The 16,013-nt window shown below is 45.8% G+C and overlaps 1 long non-coding RNA gene across 1 annotated transcript; it reads left to right on the forward strand.

The window, feature by feature from the left end:
- Positions 1 to 5,177: 5,177 nt before the first annotated feature.
- LOC127493673 (uncharacterized) lies at positions 5,178 to 13,127 on the forward strand. Its single transcript, XR_011390676.1, has 3 exons — positions 5,178 to 5,705; positions 12,644 to 12,813; positions 13,013 to 13,127. It is a non-coding gene; the product is annotated as an uncharacterized lncRNA (long non-coding RNA).
- The last annotated feature ends 2,886 nt before the right edge of the window (positions 13,128 to 16,013 follow it).

Genomic DNA, 16,013 nt, shown 5'->3' on the forward strand with positions numbered 1-16,013 from the left:
GACCTGCGCACATTAGCTATTAGGGCCACTCAGAACTTTCAAACCACACATTTCTGTCAGTTTGTTTCAAGATCACGATTCTCCAATATCATGGGCAAAAGAGGATTTGTAGAAAAAGAAGATAAAAATCAACAGTTTTTCTTTTTTGAACCAGTGCCCATATGAGATGCCGGCACTGTAGGCAGCAGCTTTACCTGCTATGCCACAGTGCCAGCCCTGGCATCTCACTTCTTTCCATAGAATTTCCATTGTAAGCATCTCCCCAGCTCCCTTGGGACTGCACTTCCTCTGCTTTTCCTCTTCCGCTGGTCAGAAGCTGCATGTCTTTTCCCTATTCAGCCATCTTGGATGCTCGTCCTCCCTCCCTCCCTCCCCATTTCCCTCTCTCTCTGTCACTCTGCCTTTCAAATAAATAAATCTTTAAAAAGTTTTTTTCAACACCAATAATGTTTCTAAGGTAATTGAAAAAATTTAGCTAGGTTGCATTAAACATAATACTATTGAATCATTTCTGGATGATTAGGGTAAACATTATGAAGAGTGAAGTTTTTTAAGTTTTCTTTATTTGTCTTGTTTGATAGGACAGATAGGGAAGTATTTTAAACAAAAGCTGTAAAGCAAACACTGAGACCTAAAGAGGTTTTCAAACTTCAGAATCTTTCACATCTAAGTTTGATTTCATAAACTAGTCAAAAAGCCTAAAGTGGTTTATCAATTATCAATATGATTTAATTTTACCAAATTGATTCCCATCTTAAGAAACAGATTTTTATCTGTAGTTTATACTTGTGTAAAGATATAAAAGGTCTCCTGCTAGAATGTCCATATTCATGTTCAGTAATAGCAGCATACCATATCAGAGGGCCAGTTCAAGTCCCGACTACTCCACTTCCAAGCTAGCTCCCTGCTAATGTGCCTGGAAAAAGTAGTGGATGATGGCACAAGTACTTGGGCCCCTGCCACCTACATGAGAGACCCAGATTGAATTCCTGGTCCTGGTTTCGACCTGGCTCAGACATGGCTGTTGCGGTCATTTGGAGAATAAACCAGCAGAAGGAAGATTTCTCTCTCTCCCTCCCTCCTTCCTTCCCCAGTTCCCTCTCTCTCTATCACTCTGCCTTTCAAATAAATAAATCTTGGCCGGCGCCGCGGCTCACTAGGCTAATCCTCCGCCTAGCGGCGCCGGCACACCGGGTTCTAGTCCCGGTTGGGGCGCCGGATTCTGTCCCGGTTGACCCTCTTCCAGGCCAGCTCTCTGCTGTGGCCAGGGAGTGCAGTGGAGGATGGCCCAGGTGCTTGGGCCCTGCACCCCATGGGAGACCAGGAAAAGCACCTGGCTCCTGGCTCCTGCCATCGGATCAGCGCGGTGTGCCGGCCGCAGCGCGCCGGCTGTGGCGGCCATTGGAGGGTGAACCAACGGCAAAGGAAGACCTTTCTCTCTGTCTCTCTCTCTCACTGTCCACTCTGCCTGTCAAAAAAAAAAAAAAAAAAATCTTTAAAAAGTTTTTTTCAACACCAATAATGTAATGGTGTTCAATGAAATAAGTAATGTATTTTTTTAGAAAACTTATTTAATAAATATAAATTGTGAAAATACAACTTTTGGATTATAGCGGTTTTCCCCCCATAACCACTTTCCCACCTACAAACCATCCATCTCCTACTCCCTCTCCCATCCCATTCTTCATCAAGATTCATTTTTAATTATCTTTGTATACAGAAGATCAACTTAGTATATACTAAATAAAGATTTCAACAGATTGCACCCACACAGACACACAAAGTATAAAGTACTGTTTGAAGACAAGTTTTACCATTAATTCTCATAGTACAACACATTAAGGATAGAGATCCCACATGAGGAGTAAGTACACAGTGACTCCTGTTGTTGATTTAACAATTGACACTCTTATTTATGATGTCAGTAATCACCGAGGCTCTTGTCATGAGCTGCCAAGGCTATGGAAGCCTCTTGAGTTCACAAACTCCGACCTTATTTAGACAAGGCCATAATCAAAGTGGAAGTTCTCTCCTCCCTTCAGAGAAAGGGTACCTCCTTCTTTGATGACCTGTTTTTTCCACTGGGATCTCATTCACAGAGATCTTTCATTTAGGTCATTTTTTGCCAGAGTGTCTTGACTTTCCATGCCTGAGAAACTCTCATGGGTTTTTTAGCCAGATCCAAATGCCTTAAGGGCTGATTCTGAGGCCAGAGTGCTGTTCAGGGCATTTGCCATTCTATGAGTCTGTTGTGTATCCCAGTAAGTAATGTATTTAAAAATTAAAATTTATACAAAAGTACATTCTTATTATTTTAAATACTTATTTATTTCCATCGAGTGGCTCATTCCCCATATGCCCTCAATAGCCAAGGCTGGACCTGGCTGACATCAGCAGTCTAGAATTTCATTGGGGTTTACCAAATAGGTGGCAGGAACCCACATTCTTGAGCCATCATCTGCTGCCTCCCAGGTGCCTTCATAGAAGCTGGACTGGATCCCACACACTCTGGTATAGGATGCAGATCTCCCATGCAGCAGCTTAACCTGCTGCATCACAAGGCCAACCTGTAGATTGTTATGCTCAGAATATGACTTGAGGGGCCAATGACGTAGCATGGTAGGTTAAGCTGCCGTCTATAGTGCTGGCATCCCATATCAGTGTCAGTTTGAGTCCCAGCTGCTCTGTGTCTGATCCAGCTCCCTGCTAATGTGCCTGGTAAAGCAGCAGAGGATGGCCAAAGTGCTTGGGCCCCCACACCCATGTGGGTGACCCGGAGGAAACCCTGGCTTCTGACTTTGGCCTGGCCCAGCTCCAGTCACTGCAGTCAATTGGGGAATGAACCAGTGGATGGAAATTCTCTCTCTCTCTCTCTCTCTGTCTCTCCTCTCTCTATATAACTCTGACTTTCAAAAAAATGAATAAATCTTTAAAAATTACTTGAAAAATACAGTTTTTGTTTGATCAAATACTTTTTTTGTCAAGCAACAAAGCAAGATAAAGGAATGAATACAACAGCTTGTATTCCTAAAGTTCATATTCACTAGCCTGGTATAACTGCAAGCGAGAAATCTCAATATGGGACAAATATAGGAGATGATGCTTGATCTTGGGAACACTGTGTAGGATTATTAAGTAAGAATTAACAGGCTCTATCTAGTCATCCTACAAAACATTCCAGAAATCAGTGTCCCAGCCTTCAAGATAGCAGAGGTAGAGAAGGGAGAGAGAAGACGGCAGAATTAGAGAAGAGAATGCCCATTATAGAATGTGTCTGGCTTTAACACTTCATAGTTTGCTCTGCTGATGTGCCTATCACTGGAAGCCCCAGCAGCTACTTGGATGAGCATTTGTACTTGGACTGTATTATTTTAACTATATTATAATCACCATTATGGAAACCAGGGATGAAGACCCACAAAAGAATCCAAGTTTTACTCATGATTACCACTTGGCGATTTGATTCCTTTGATCTTCACATCGACTTGTTTGTCAATTCTGATCCTTAAAGTAGACGTTTGGTATAGTTGGTCAGCCTGGACACTTCAAAGACAGCAAGCTGCCCAGCCATCTGCGAGACTGCCACTGGGTCCCTGATGTTCTCACAGATGGCAGCTTATCACTTCTCAAAGACAAGCAACAAATCTATTCCATGCCTAAGTGAAACAGCTGCTCAGTCTTAGAGCATAACACCCAACACCTTACTCAGAAATGCAAGCAAGGTTAGTGGCAACCTGGTGACCTCCTTATCATCTAGGAGGTTTTCCACTCTATCCCCCACCCACCCAAACACTCTCCCTTTCTTCTTTAGATATTCTGTATGATTAAGAAGTACACCCCCCCCCCCAGAGGTGGGGGGGCAGGGTAGGGGTTGTGACTCAGAGGGTTAAGCTGCAGCTTGCAATGCCAGCATCCCACCTGGGAGTGCTAGTTGAGGTTCCTGCTTATGTGCCCAGGAAGGCAGCAGACGATGGCACTTGGGCCCCTACCAGCCATGTGGGAGACCAGGCTGGGCTGGTTCTGTTGTGGCTATTTGGGAAGTGGCCCTGGTTATTGTGGCTATTTGGGAGGTGAACCAGCAGATGAAAGAGCCTCTCTCTCTCTCTCTCTCTCTGTCACTTGCCTTTCAAATAGATAAATAATAGATCTTTAGAAGAAAAAAGAAAGAAGTAATTTGAGTATTAATTTATGGGAATAAGAGGTCACATGCCTTGCTAAAGTCTTGTTCCTGCATTGCCAAATTCGATCACTTTTGGGTTTGAGGGGTTTTGTTTCCCTTGGTTTGGAATAGGTAGGAAGAGGGAGTAGAGTAGGGTTTTGCATGGATTACTGCAGAAGGCATTCTGTCTTCATAAAGAGGGGAAAACACGCCCACCTCATAATTGCAAGTATTTGGACTTAAAACACGAGGCAGATCTTACCCCTGCCTTCCACATTAAGTAGCTGGGTTGGTCTGGACAAGTCCCTTAGCCTTTCATTTTCCTCATCTGCAAAACGAAAGCATTAGTGTATAGACAGCCATTGAAATCCTGCCTGCAAACATTCATTCTTTATTTTTTTCAGCATCTTCTAGAATAACCGATGCTAGTAAGAGCGATTCTCGGAAAGCTCCAGAATGCGTCTGGAACGTTCTTAAGCATCACTGCCCCTCGTCCTGTTAAGAGAGGCGACCGGCTCCTGCGCCAGACGGAGCGAGACGCTGCCACCGCCCGAGAGCGCACAGGGTCGGGGTAGAGGCGTCTACCGCCTGGGGCTGCCGGGCCTGGAGCGCGTCTTTCCCAGTAAGGAGCGCTCTGCATGTTAAAGGGCTCCCCAACCACTCGAAGGGCGCCTGGGGTCAGGGCGGGGCGCCAGCCGCTCTAGTGCAGGCTGGGGAAACCTGGGACGCTTTGCTGGGCTTCCTCCGAGTCACGCGGCCCTTGCACGGTAGAAATTGTGCAATGGCTAGGCGGGCGGGAGAAGCGGGGGACGAGGTCACCGTGCCAACTGCTCTTTTTTTTTTTTTTTTCCCTTGTAACTTTTTTTTCCCCCCTAGGTTGCCTTGCGCGGCGCGAGGCGCTACGCCGCGACCGGAACACCGGGTTCCCAGCTGATGCCCGAAGCCCCGGCCAAAACCCAACGCCTTCCGCAGGGGCGGGTGGGTGCGTCCTCGGGCTGGAGCGGAGCCTCCGGTCCCCGCGGCGCTTCCCGGTACCGACAGCGGGCGAGGAGGAACCTGGGTCCGCCTACGGCAGGAGCCCAGGGACTGCCCACAGCGCTGCATGTATGTCCCGCCAGCTGGACAGGCGTTTTCCGATCGGGAACCGGCCGCGGGCTTCGCAGGAGTCTGCGTGGAAACCCCACCCCCACCCCGTTCCGCACCGGGCTGCGTCCCACCGAGGGCCGACCAGGGTCTGGGAAGGAGCCGGGGTAGGACGCCTGAGGTCCCTGGGCGCGCCCGGCTGCAGGCGCGGAGGTGGGGGGGGGGGGAGGCACCGTCCTTCGTGACCTCTTCCTCGTGGCGGACAAACTGCTGTTAGCTTCGCTCAGAAGTCAGGCAGCGATCGTGCTGACCACGACTGTCCCTGGCCTCCAGCGCGGCGGAAGGCCAAGCTGCGAATGGCGAGCCCGTTCTTCGACACCGGCGTCCACTAGGCTTCGCTGGGAGCAGCCGCTTCTAGGCTTCCCCACCGCAGTGAGCGGCGACCGGGTAGCCGATGGGACAGGTGCGCTGTGACTCGGAGCCCCTCCGCTCCGGGCCGCGGGGAGTTTCTGGCCGGGACTCACTCGAGTGACTGCCTTGGTGTGATGTAACAAAATTAAATATGTATTTCCCATGTGTATCGCGAGGAGAAAAAAAGGTTGCAGACTTTGTCCCTATTTTCAACCCTATATTGGGGTCGGGCACGCGTATCCTGAGGATGCTGGAGGGTTGGTTGTAAACAAGCCGCGTTGACGAGGGTGCCTGCACCTTGGGGACACGCTTTTGTCCGTCGCCATCTCCTGGGTGACAGCCTTGTCTACGTGCCACGAAAAGGGCTTTTGCCACTTCACCCCCTTTCCCTTCCGGAAACTTCAGACATGCTCTGAGATCAGAACGTGACTTCCTCGTAGCCCTGCTGGCGGTGGCGTGGGCGGGGACCTCCGGGAAGGCGAGCGGAAGCAGTCGAGTCACCGCGCTGGCGTTCGTGCGGGCGTGCGGGGAGAGAGGGTCCAGGCGCCTCAGGCACGGGGACCGCCCTGCAGGGGCTTCCCTGCTGGCTGACCCTCAGCTCTTTTCAGTAACTCCGGGAACAGCGCAGTACAGTAAAAGATAAACGTGTGTGTGTGTGTGGGTTGGGTTAGGGCATGTCCCACAAGTGTAGACTGAGGTAAGAAAGGATATGCCGGCATTAGGATTCCCTCCCGGCTGGCACAGTTTTCATGTGCCCCTGGCACATCGTTACAGGATCAGCGCGGAATTGGGCGTGGGGCTGGGGTAGTTTATCTTGGAAAGTGGAATAGAACAGTGGAAGTTCTCCAACATCATGAAATTTGCGGAATTAACCCTTTCTCTTTCTTTCTTCTTTCCTTCCCTCCCTTTTCTTTTGAAAGACACATAGAAAGAGAAATTTTCCATCACACTCCAAATGCCCACGGCAACAGCACTGGCTGGGCCAGATCAAAGTGAGGAACCTGGAACCCAAACCATGGCAGGGACCCAAGGACTGGAGCCATCACCTGCTGCCTCCCAGGGTGCTGGGTTAGCAGGAAGTTGTTGGAAGCTGAGCTGGACTGGAATCCAGACGTGAATATGGGATGTGGGCCTCGCAAACTCTTGCTGTCCCCAAAGCGCTCCCTACTCCTTGTATTTGAGTATTACCGACCACTGCTCACGTAGATCAGCTGTTTCTCCCTTCCCGGGCTCTGCTTTGTGAGGCTAACCTTGCTAGACAGGTCTTGTCCCTGGCTACCCTGGGGAGTTGAGAAAGCGCTCATAAGTGGCTCTTGGTAGAGTTGGGGCTTCCAAGGAGAAATGAGAGCACGAAAAGAAGGACCTGCTCCTTTAGAACAACAACAACAACAACAAAACTTTTAAATCACAAATAATTATCCATTGAAGAAAAGTCAGAGTTGTTTAGAATCAGAAAGAAAAAAACAAATTGAAATCCCACCAACCAGAAAAGCAAGGCAGAGCATTCAAAAAGTTCACAGAAATGCATATTAAGACAAAACTGTGCATGAATTGCAAATTGGTTTGCACCTAAATAAACTTATCTTTTAAGGCTATTTCCATGGACTTAAATAAAAAGATTTATTTATATTTATTTGAAAGGCAGAGTTAGAGAGAGAGAGAAAAATCTTCCATACTGTGGTTCACTCCCCAAATGGCCACAATGGCCAGAATGAAGCAAGGAGCCAGGAGCTTCCTCCAGGACTCCCACGTGGGTGCAGGGGCCCAAGCACTTGGGCCATCTCCCACTGCTTTCCCAGGTACTTTAGCAGGGAGCTGCGCTGGAAGTGGAGCAGCCAGGACTGGAACCAGTGCCTATATGGTATGCTGGCATCCCAGGAGGTAGCTTAACCTGTTACGCTACATCACTGGCCCCTTCCGTGAACTAAAGTGCCTCAGTATAACATTATATATAAACAGAATGCCTTACAACCTTTTTTCCTTGCATAAATTATCATGACATGCCATCAGGTACACTCTATGCATGTCTTTAAATGGCTGTGTGGTATGCTGTGCTATATTTATTTATTTATTTTTAAGTTTATTCATTTATTTGAAAGGCAGTTACAGAGAAAGAGAGGCAGAGACAGAGAGTGAGATCTTTCTTCTGCTGGCTCTTCCCCTGAATGGCCACAATGATCAGGCCTGGGCCAGGCTGAAGCCAGGAACCAAGAGCTTCTTCTGGATCTCCCACATGGTTGCAGGGGCCCGAGTATTTGGGCCATCTTCCCTGCTTTCCCAGGCATGTTAGCAGGAAGCTGGATTGGAAGTGGAGCAACCAGGACTTGAACTGGCTTCATACAGCATGCGGGCGCCACAGGCAGCGGCTTGACCTGCTACGCTACAGCAGCAGGCCATCTATATTTATTTAACCAATGCTTCATTGAAGACCTTTAGATTGTGTCCAGAACCTTGTTATTTAAATAGGGCTAGAGCTCTAGCCTTGCAGAAAGCACATTGTCAATTATGCACATAGATAACTTTCCTGGAAGTGATATTGTGGGGCCCAGGATAAGGTCACCTTTTCAGTGACCTCTTACTTTTCATTATTCCACCCCCAGGGCCAGTGTTTCCCCAAAGTTTTGTATCATTTATTCTCTAAGAATTTATTGAGCACATGTCACACATGAGTATATTGTAACTCAAAGATAAGAAAAAATTGATAAGTGATAAATAGATTGATAACCAAATGTTACTCAGAGATCAATAAATACATTGTCGTTCAAGGTGTCACAGACTAGCCAGGAAAGTTTTGGCAGCCATCTGCCCAGTTTGAGGAGGGTCCTGGAGAAAAATGTAGCCTTTCTCAAGGCCTACAGATTTTAACTGAGAGGAGTATTGAAGGATAGGAAGGGCCAGAAATACTGTGCCCAGGCAGCCTGATAAGTGCTCGCTCATTTGGAGGAAACTGTGATTTGTCTTCTTGCCGATACTGAGAGTAGAGCTGGGCAGGAGGGCAATGGCGTGCAGCAAAGAAATAGCCTGTTACGTCATACTACCCAGGTTTGGACTTCATCACAGAGCAACTGGAGAAAGTGATTTGTGATCCTCCAAGGTCATGATGAAACTGGACTCTGCCACTTAACCCACTGAAGGGTTCGGTCTTCAGTAGATCCCCACAACCATTCCAGGGGAGAGAAAACAAACAATAGGAAAAGTTTGCAAAGGAAATATCTTACAGCAGTGTTGAAGTAAAAACTGCAGAGTTGATCGAATTCACTGGTAGTCACCACCATGTCCATCACAATTAGAGCATACTGTGGTTAACATTAGAAAGTTTTGTTGTGAATTTTTTTTTCTCTCGCTCTGCTTTAAAAAGAATAATCTTAATGCCGGCACACCCAGAGATTGCTTCAATGTCCTACCAGGCAAACAAATCCAAGACTTCCAATAAGTCTAAAAGCATGTTGCATAGATTTTAGTATGTGAAAGCACTTGGAAAACTAAAGAATACTTAAAATAAACTATAAAGTTGTTAAAACTATGAAATAGTTCAACTTTAAAGGAAGTGGTTTAAGAAAAACTTTTTACTTACAGATAAAGGGTCAGAAACTCAAATGCCTACTGTGACTATGTAATCATTGTTGATGGTTCTGAAAATTTTTCGGACATTACCTCTTTGAATATTTGAATATTTATTCTCCCTCATTTTTCTCTATCTCCTTGGATAAGCCTGAGTTAATGTTAAGCATTCTTATTTTAGATTTTGTGTCTTATCATTTCTTATTTGAAGACTGTAGGTGTGATTTTTGCCATCTGTTGTTGCTGCCTTTTACCCATTGTGCTTTTCGTACTTGGTGTGTTTTCTGAATTTTGACTCTGAGTGTGTATTCCTTGGATATGTGGAAAATATTTGAAGCATAGATTGAAGTTATGTTCATCCAAAGATCATTTGTATGTACCTCTACTAATTACCTGGGACCAACTTAATACCTCTACTGTTTGTTTTCTTTTAAGTATGGGAGTATCAACTTTGGATATAAAGTATAAGAAAAAGAAACATAGGTATGAGTATTTGGCACAGCAGTTAAGTCACTGCCTGGGACGCCCACATCCTATATCAGAGTGCCTTGTTCAAGTCCTGGCTCCTCCACTTCTGATCCAGCTTCCTGCTTATATTGTGTACCTTGAGAAGCTGCAGAATACCTGGTGCCTAACACCCATGTGAGAGCCCTGGATGGAGTTCCAGGGTCTTGGCTTTGACCTGGCCCAGACTTGACTGTTGTAGGCATTTGGTGAGTAAATCACTGAATGGATGCCCTCCCTCCCCCTTTAAAATACAGTGTTGGGTGGGTTTTAGCCTTAGCTGATTTCCAAAAACTTAGTGTTTTGAGATCTTCAGATTTTTCAAGAATAACTTGATTTCCATGTGAAATCACTAATTTTTTAAACTTTTTTTTTATTTGAAAGAGTTATAGAGAGACAGAGAGAGATCCTCCATCTGCCATTTTACTCCCCGGATGGCAGGGCTGGGTCAGGCGGAAGCCAGGAACCAGGAGCTTCATCTAGTCTCCCATATGGATGGCAGGGGCTTAAACACTTGGCCATCTTCTGTTGCTTTTCCCAGGCCATTAGCAGGGAGCTGGATCTGAAGTAGAGCAGCCAGTATATGAACTGTACCCATATGGCATGCCTGTGTCACAGGCGGCAGTTTTACCCATTACACCACAGTGCCAGTCCCCAAATCACTAATTTTTAAATGTTGGAAAACAATTCAAATTTCTTTTAATGAACTGGAAGAAAACAGTCATCATGGGTTATATTTTATCTCCAACCTATTAGTTTGTGATTTTTTTTTTTTAGACAGAGAGAGAGAGTTATAGACAGTGAGAGAAAGACGGAGAGAAAAAAGGTCTCCCTTCTGTTGGTTCACCCCACAATGGCCGCCATGGCCGGTGCTGCACCGATCCGAAGCTAGGAGCCGGGTACTTCCTCCCGGTCTCCCGTGCAGGTTCAGGACCCAAGGACTTGGGCCATCCTCCACTGCCTTCCCAGGCCACAGCAGATAGCTGGAGTGGAAGAGGAACAACCGGGACAGAATCCGGCACCCCGACCAGGGCTGGAACCCAGGGTGCCGGCGCCACAGGCGGAGGATTAGCCAAGTGAGCCACAGCGCCAGCCTTCTTTTTTAAAAAGCTGTATTTACTTATTTGAAAGGCAGAGTGACAGAGAGAAAAGAGCAAGAGAGCATCCATCCACTGATTCACTCTCCAATGGCTGCAATAACTGGGGCTGGGCCAGCCAGAAGCCAGAAGCCAGAAACTCCATTCAGGTCTCCCACTGTGGGTGACAGGGACTCAGGTACTTGAGCCATCGTCTGCTGCCTCCCAGGGTGCACATTAGCAGGAAGTTGGATGAGAGAGAGAAGCTGGTAGTTCATCAACATTAGTTATGGATGTGGTTTAACCTTCGGTGCCACAAAGCCCGCCCCACTTTACAGTTTCTGTTCTAGACAAAATCAGCAATCGACCCTCCAGTCAACCTGTGTGTATTGTATTTGTACCATGTAGAATGTTAGATTGCATTTGTTAAGATTTATTTATTTGAAAGTCAGAGTTATAGAGAGAGAGAGGGAGAGACAGAGAGTGATCTTCCATCTGCTAATTTACTCCCCAGATGGCCACAACACCTGGGCTGGGCCAGGCCAAAGCCAGGAGCCAGGAGCTTCATCTGGGTCTCCCACGTGGGTGGTAGGGGCTGAAACTCCTTGTCCATCTTCTGCTACTTTTCCCAGGCTGTTAACACGAAGCTGGATTGGAAGTGGGGCAGCTAGGACTCGAACCAGTGTCCACATCACAGGCAGCTTTACCTGCCATGCCACAACACCAGGCTCAGAATGCATTTGTTAAAAGCAACAACCACATATGTGCAGAGAAAAAGTCCAGTTTTAGGTTTCTGTTGATTTTTCTTGACAAATATAATTGTCAACTCAAGTGTTGAGATTTTTTGGTTCAGGAACTCAGGTCCCTGTATCTACAATACAAGGAAATATAGAAAATAGTTCCTGATCACAAAGATTTTACATGCTGTGCGAGACAAGATGGACTGAAGTATCAAGAGATATGAGAAGAGCAACAGGAAGTTACTGACTCAGTCTGGGTGTGCTTGAATGGAGGCTGCAGTAGTGCAGACATGATGGCCTTAGGAGGAAATGGGCAGATATCATATATTGAAAAGATGATGTGACAGAAGTTGGTAACTGAATGAGACAAGAACAGAGGAGAACTGGGGAGTAAGTATTTAGTCTAGTGGTTAAGACGCCTGCATTATAGGGTGGGCATTGCAACACAGCTGGAGCTGGTTAAACTGCTGCTTGGACACCCACATCCCTTACTGGAATGCCTGGTTGAAGCCCTGGCTGCTCTGTGCTTCCAATTCAGCTTCCTGTTGATGCACCCAGGAGGCAGCAGACGATGCCCCAAGTACTTAGGTTCCTGGGAGATCCAGATTGAGTAAACCAGTGGATGGAAATTTCTCTCTCTCTCTCCCTCTGTTTCTTCCTCTCTCTCTTTCACTTTAACTTTTAAATAAAATTAATTGAACATTTTTTTGGAAAAAAAAAAAAGGACTCATGCATCCTTTTTGGGAATATGTGGATTTGATTACCAACTCCAGCTTCAGACTTTGCAGACCCTGGGAGGCCTTGGTGATGGCCAGGTAATTCTGTTCCTGTCACCCATGTGGGAGACCTGGATTGCATTCCTGGCTTCAGCTTTTACCCTGGCCCTGCTGGGGGTGTGGAACACAATCTTGCCTGCATATTGAAGTCAGGTTTTTTATTTTTTAAAATATTTATTTATTTATTTGAAAGAGTTACACAGAGAGAGGAGAGGCAGAGAGAGAGAGAGAGAGATTTCCATCCGATGGTTCACTCCCCAATTGGCCGCAACAGTCGGAGCTGCGCCAATCCAAAGCCAGGAGCCAGGAGCTTCTTCCATGTCTCCCACGCAGGTGCAGGGGCCCAGGGACTTGGGACATCTTGTACTGCTATCCCAGGCCACAGCAGAGAGCTGGATCGGAAGTGGAGCAACCAGGTCTCGAACCAGGGCCCATATGGGATGCCGGTGCTTCAGACCAGGGCATTAACCTGCTGCGCCACACCGCCGGCCCCAAGAAGTCAGGTTTTTTAGATTTATTTTATAAAATCCTATATGTCATAGTTAAGAATTGGGACACTAGTGTCCTGTCTTCGACCTTTTCTCTGCCTTTTACTGTATGCCTTGCACAAGTCTCCCTACCTCTCTTGAGTACCAGTTCTCCAAGGATTATGGTGAGGTGGTTTTTTCCCTAATTTTTATTTATTTTCATTTTATTTTAAAGGCAAGAGAGAAACCATCATGGGGCATCTGAACAGTGAACCAGCAGATGGAAGCTCTCTATGTTTGCGTCTTTGTCATTGCTCTCTCAAATAAATAAATTTTAAAGAAAGGAGAAATGGTATGTGTATTTTATGTTCATGTGATTGGGACCAGGTATTATGTTTCATGACTCTCCATAATTATTTTGAAATAAAGGAAAGGAAAAAACCCAATGTCACTTTTCTTTTGATTTGTCCAATGTGAAATATTTTCTAATCTGTAAAAGACTCAACAGATGTAATCAAGTTTATATAACAAAAAAAAAAATCCAAGAATTAAGGGAATTATTTTGGCTGATATATTCATGTACGTTGCCTTCTTCAGGTGTCTTCTCACATTCAAGGATTCTCTTCCTCCTTATTTATGTAACAGCAGCTGAAAGAGTGTGCAGGTATTTCTTGTGCTGGAAAAGTTCATTGAAATTGATTGTCAATATTCTCCTGACTCGCTGCTATTAGTTCCATTTAAGGCGTTTCACTGGCGTCTGATTGTTTGAAGAGACTATAGGGAAACTGATGACATGAAGTAAGATAGATTATGGATCATGTTTAAATCTCATCTCTCCTTGGGCCTAGTAGGCACAACTCCCATTATTGCTAATGGAGTGTGGGGCATAAGTCTTTGCATACTCAGGAGTTCACCACTAAAAAACTGTCAATCACCGCATCTTTGCAGTAGGTTGCAGATAGGCTTTAACTTTAGGTATAATTGGCTACAATGGTCTAATTGTAAATGATTACCACCCAACAGGTTTTATTTCACCCATTCTGGCCTTTTATAGCACCAGAAGGATGGGGGCACTTATCAACAGCTCAGGATAAAAACAGTTCTAGAAGAATTTGGTTGCTTGTGTACATTCAGGATCCCAGGTAGGGTTATGTTTGTTTAGGAATTGCCAAGTGCTTTCCCATGTATGGGGTCACATGTGGATCTCACTGACAGCTCTTCCTGAAAAAGTAGATAGGGCAGACCTATTATCCCAAACTAGAGACTGATTATCAGTTACATTCACTTTTTTTTTTTTTTTTTGTCCAATGTCACAAATCTCACATGTGTGAAAATCAGGACCAGAACCTAAGTCTTAGAACCAGAAGTTCAGTGCTTTGTCCTGGGTTCCACATTGCTTTCACAGCCAGGGCTTCCTTCAGGGATCATTATGTGAGTGACTTTATCAGGCTCCGAGGGCTGCAAGAATGCAGTGTTGCCACTGCTTTCAAAGGACTTACGAGTTTATTTGATGAAAGGGTGTGTACAGATAAAATAGCTACAGCAGGAATTGTATTATCGTCAGTTATTTTAAGAATGTAGAGAAAAGAAAAAAAAATCATCTTGAGCTATTCATTAGGTGTCATTTCATGGAGAAGACCTGTGCATGTTCGTGGATGCGCTACTGCAAATAGGGTCACAGAAAAGCCAACTTTTGAGCATCTACTCTGTCAAGCACTGTGTTAGCTGCCTCTCATATTTTCTTTGATTTAAACCTCATCATAGGAGCAGGTGTTTTGTGTAGCAGTTTAGATGTCACTTGGAGCACTCACATCCCATGTCAAAGTGCCTAGTTTGAGTCCTGGCTGTTTCTGATTCTGGCTTCTGGTCATATATACCCTGGAAGCAGCAAGTGATGGCTCAAGTAGTTGGGTCTCTGCCACCCATATGAGATCTCTCTCTCTCTCTCTCTCTTAAATATTTATTATATATTTGACAAACAGTTACAGAGAGAAAGAGATCTTCCATCTGCTGCTTCACTCCCCAAATGGCCACAATATCCGGGACTGGGCCAGGCCAAAGCCAGGAGTCTAGCATTCCATCTGGGTCTCCCACATGGGTGCAGGAGCCCAAGCAGTTGGGCCGTCCTCTACTGCTTTCCCAGGCACATTAGCTGGGAGCTTGGAAGCCAGGACTGGAACTGGTGTTCAAATTGGACGCCAGCATCACAGGTAGCAGCTTAATCTGCTGTGCTACAATGCCAGCCCTGATCTTTCTTTTTTAACATAATTTTTTATTCATTTTATGTTAAAGTTTCTCCTCTAATGCTCTAATTTGTATACTAATGCTGCTTCTAAAAAGTATTTATTTGCCAAAATGTTTGATTACCATGCAATAATTCTATGTTTTAATGGAGTACAGTGCAATATTTTAACATACACACAGTGTAAATCTATCAAACCAGGCAATTAGCCTTTGCATTTCTTTATCTTTTCTTTGAGTTTGGAGCCTACCAGTTTCTCTTTTCCAGTGGATTAAGCTGCCCACTTGTGGCACTGGCATCCCATATTGGATTGTTGGTTTGAGTTCCAGCTGCTCTGCTTCCAACCCATCTCCCTACTATTACACATAGAAAGACAACAGAAGATGACCTAAGTATGTGGGTTCCTATTACCCATATGGGAGACTCAGATGGAGTTCCAGACTCCCTGCTTTGGCCTGCCCCAGTCGTGACCATTGAGGCTATTTGGGGAATGAGTCAGTGGAGTGAAGATCTCTCTCCCACTCCCTCTCTCTCTTCAAACACACACATACGTACATACCCACACACACACACAAATAAATAAATACTTAAAACACTGTGTGTGAGGTGAGCATTTGGCCCAGTGTTTAAGATGTTGTTGGGATGCCTTCTTCTCATATTGGAGTGTCTGGGTTGGAGTCCTGGTTCTGGCTCTGATTCTACCTTCTTGATAACATGCACCCTGGGAGGCAGCAGATGATGGCTCAGACTCTCAAATCCTTGCCAATCACGTGGTAGGGATAAAGCTGCTGGCTTTAGCCCAGCCCACAGCTGACTGTTGCAGGTATTTGGGCAGTAAACCAACAGATGGAAGTGTTCTCCCCAAATGGCTACAAAACCCAGGTTGGTGCAGGCCCAAGGCAGGAGAAGGAATTCCATTCTGGACTCCCATGTGGGTCAGAGGAGCCCACGCACTCAAGAGCCATCTTCAGCCGCCTTCTCAGGTGCATTAGTA

This window comes from Oryctolagus cuniculus, chromosome 7 (genome assembly GCF_964237555.1).
Source record: "Oryctolagus cuniculus chromosome 7, mOryCun1.1, whole genome shotgun sequence".
NCBI classification, from domain to species: domain Eukaryota; kingdom Metazoa; phylum Chordata; class Mammalia; order Lagomorpha; family Leporidae; genus Oryctolagus; species Oryctolagus cuniculus.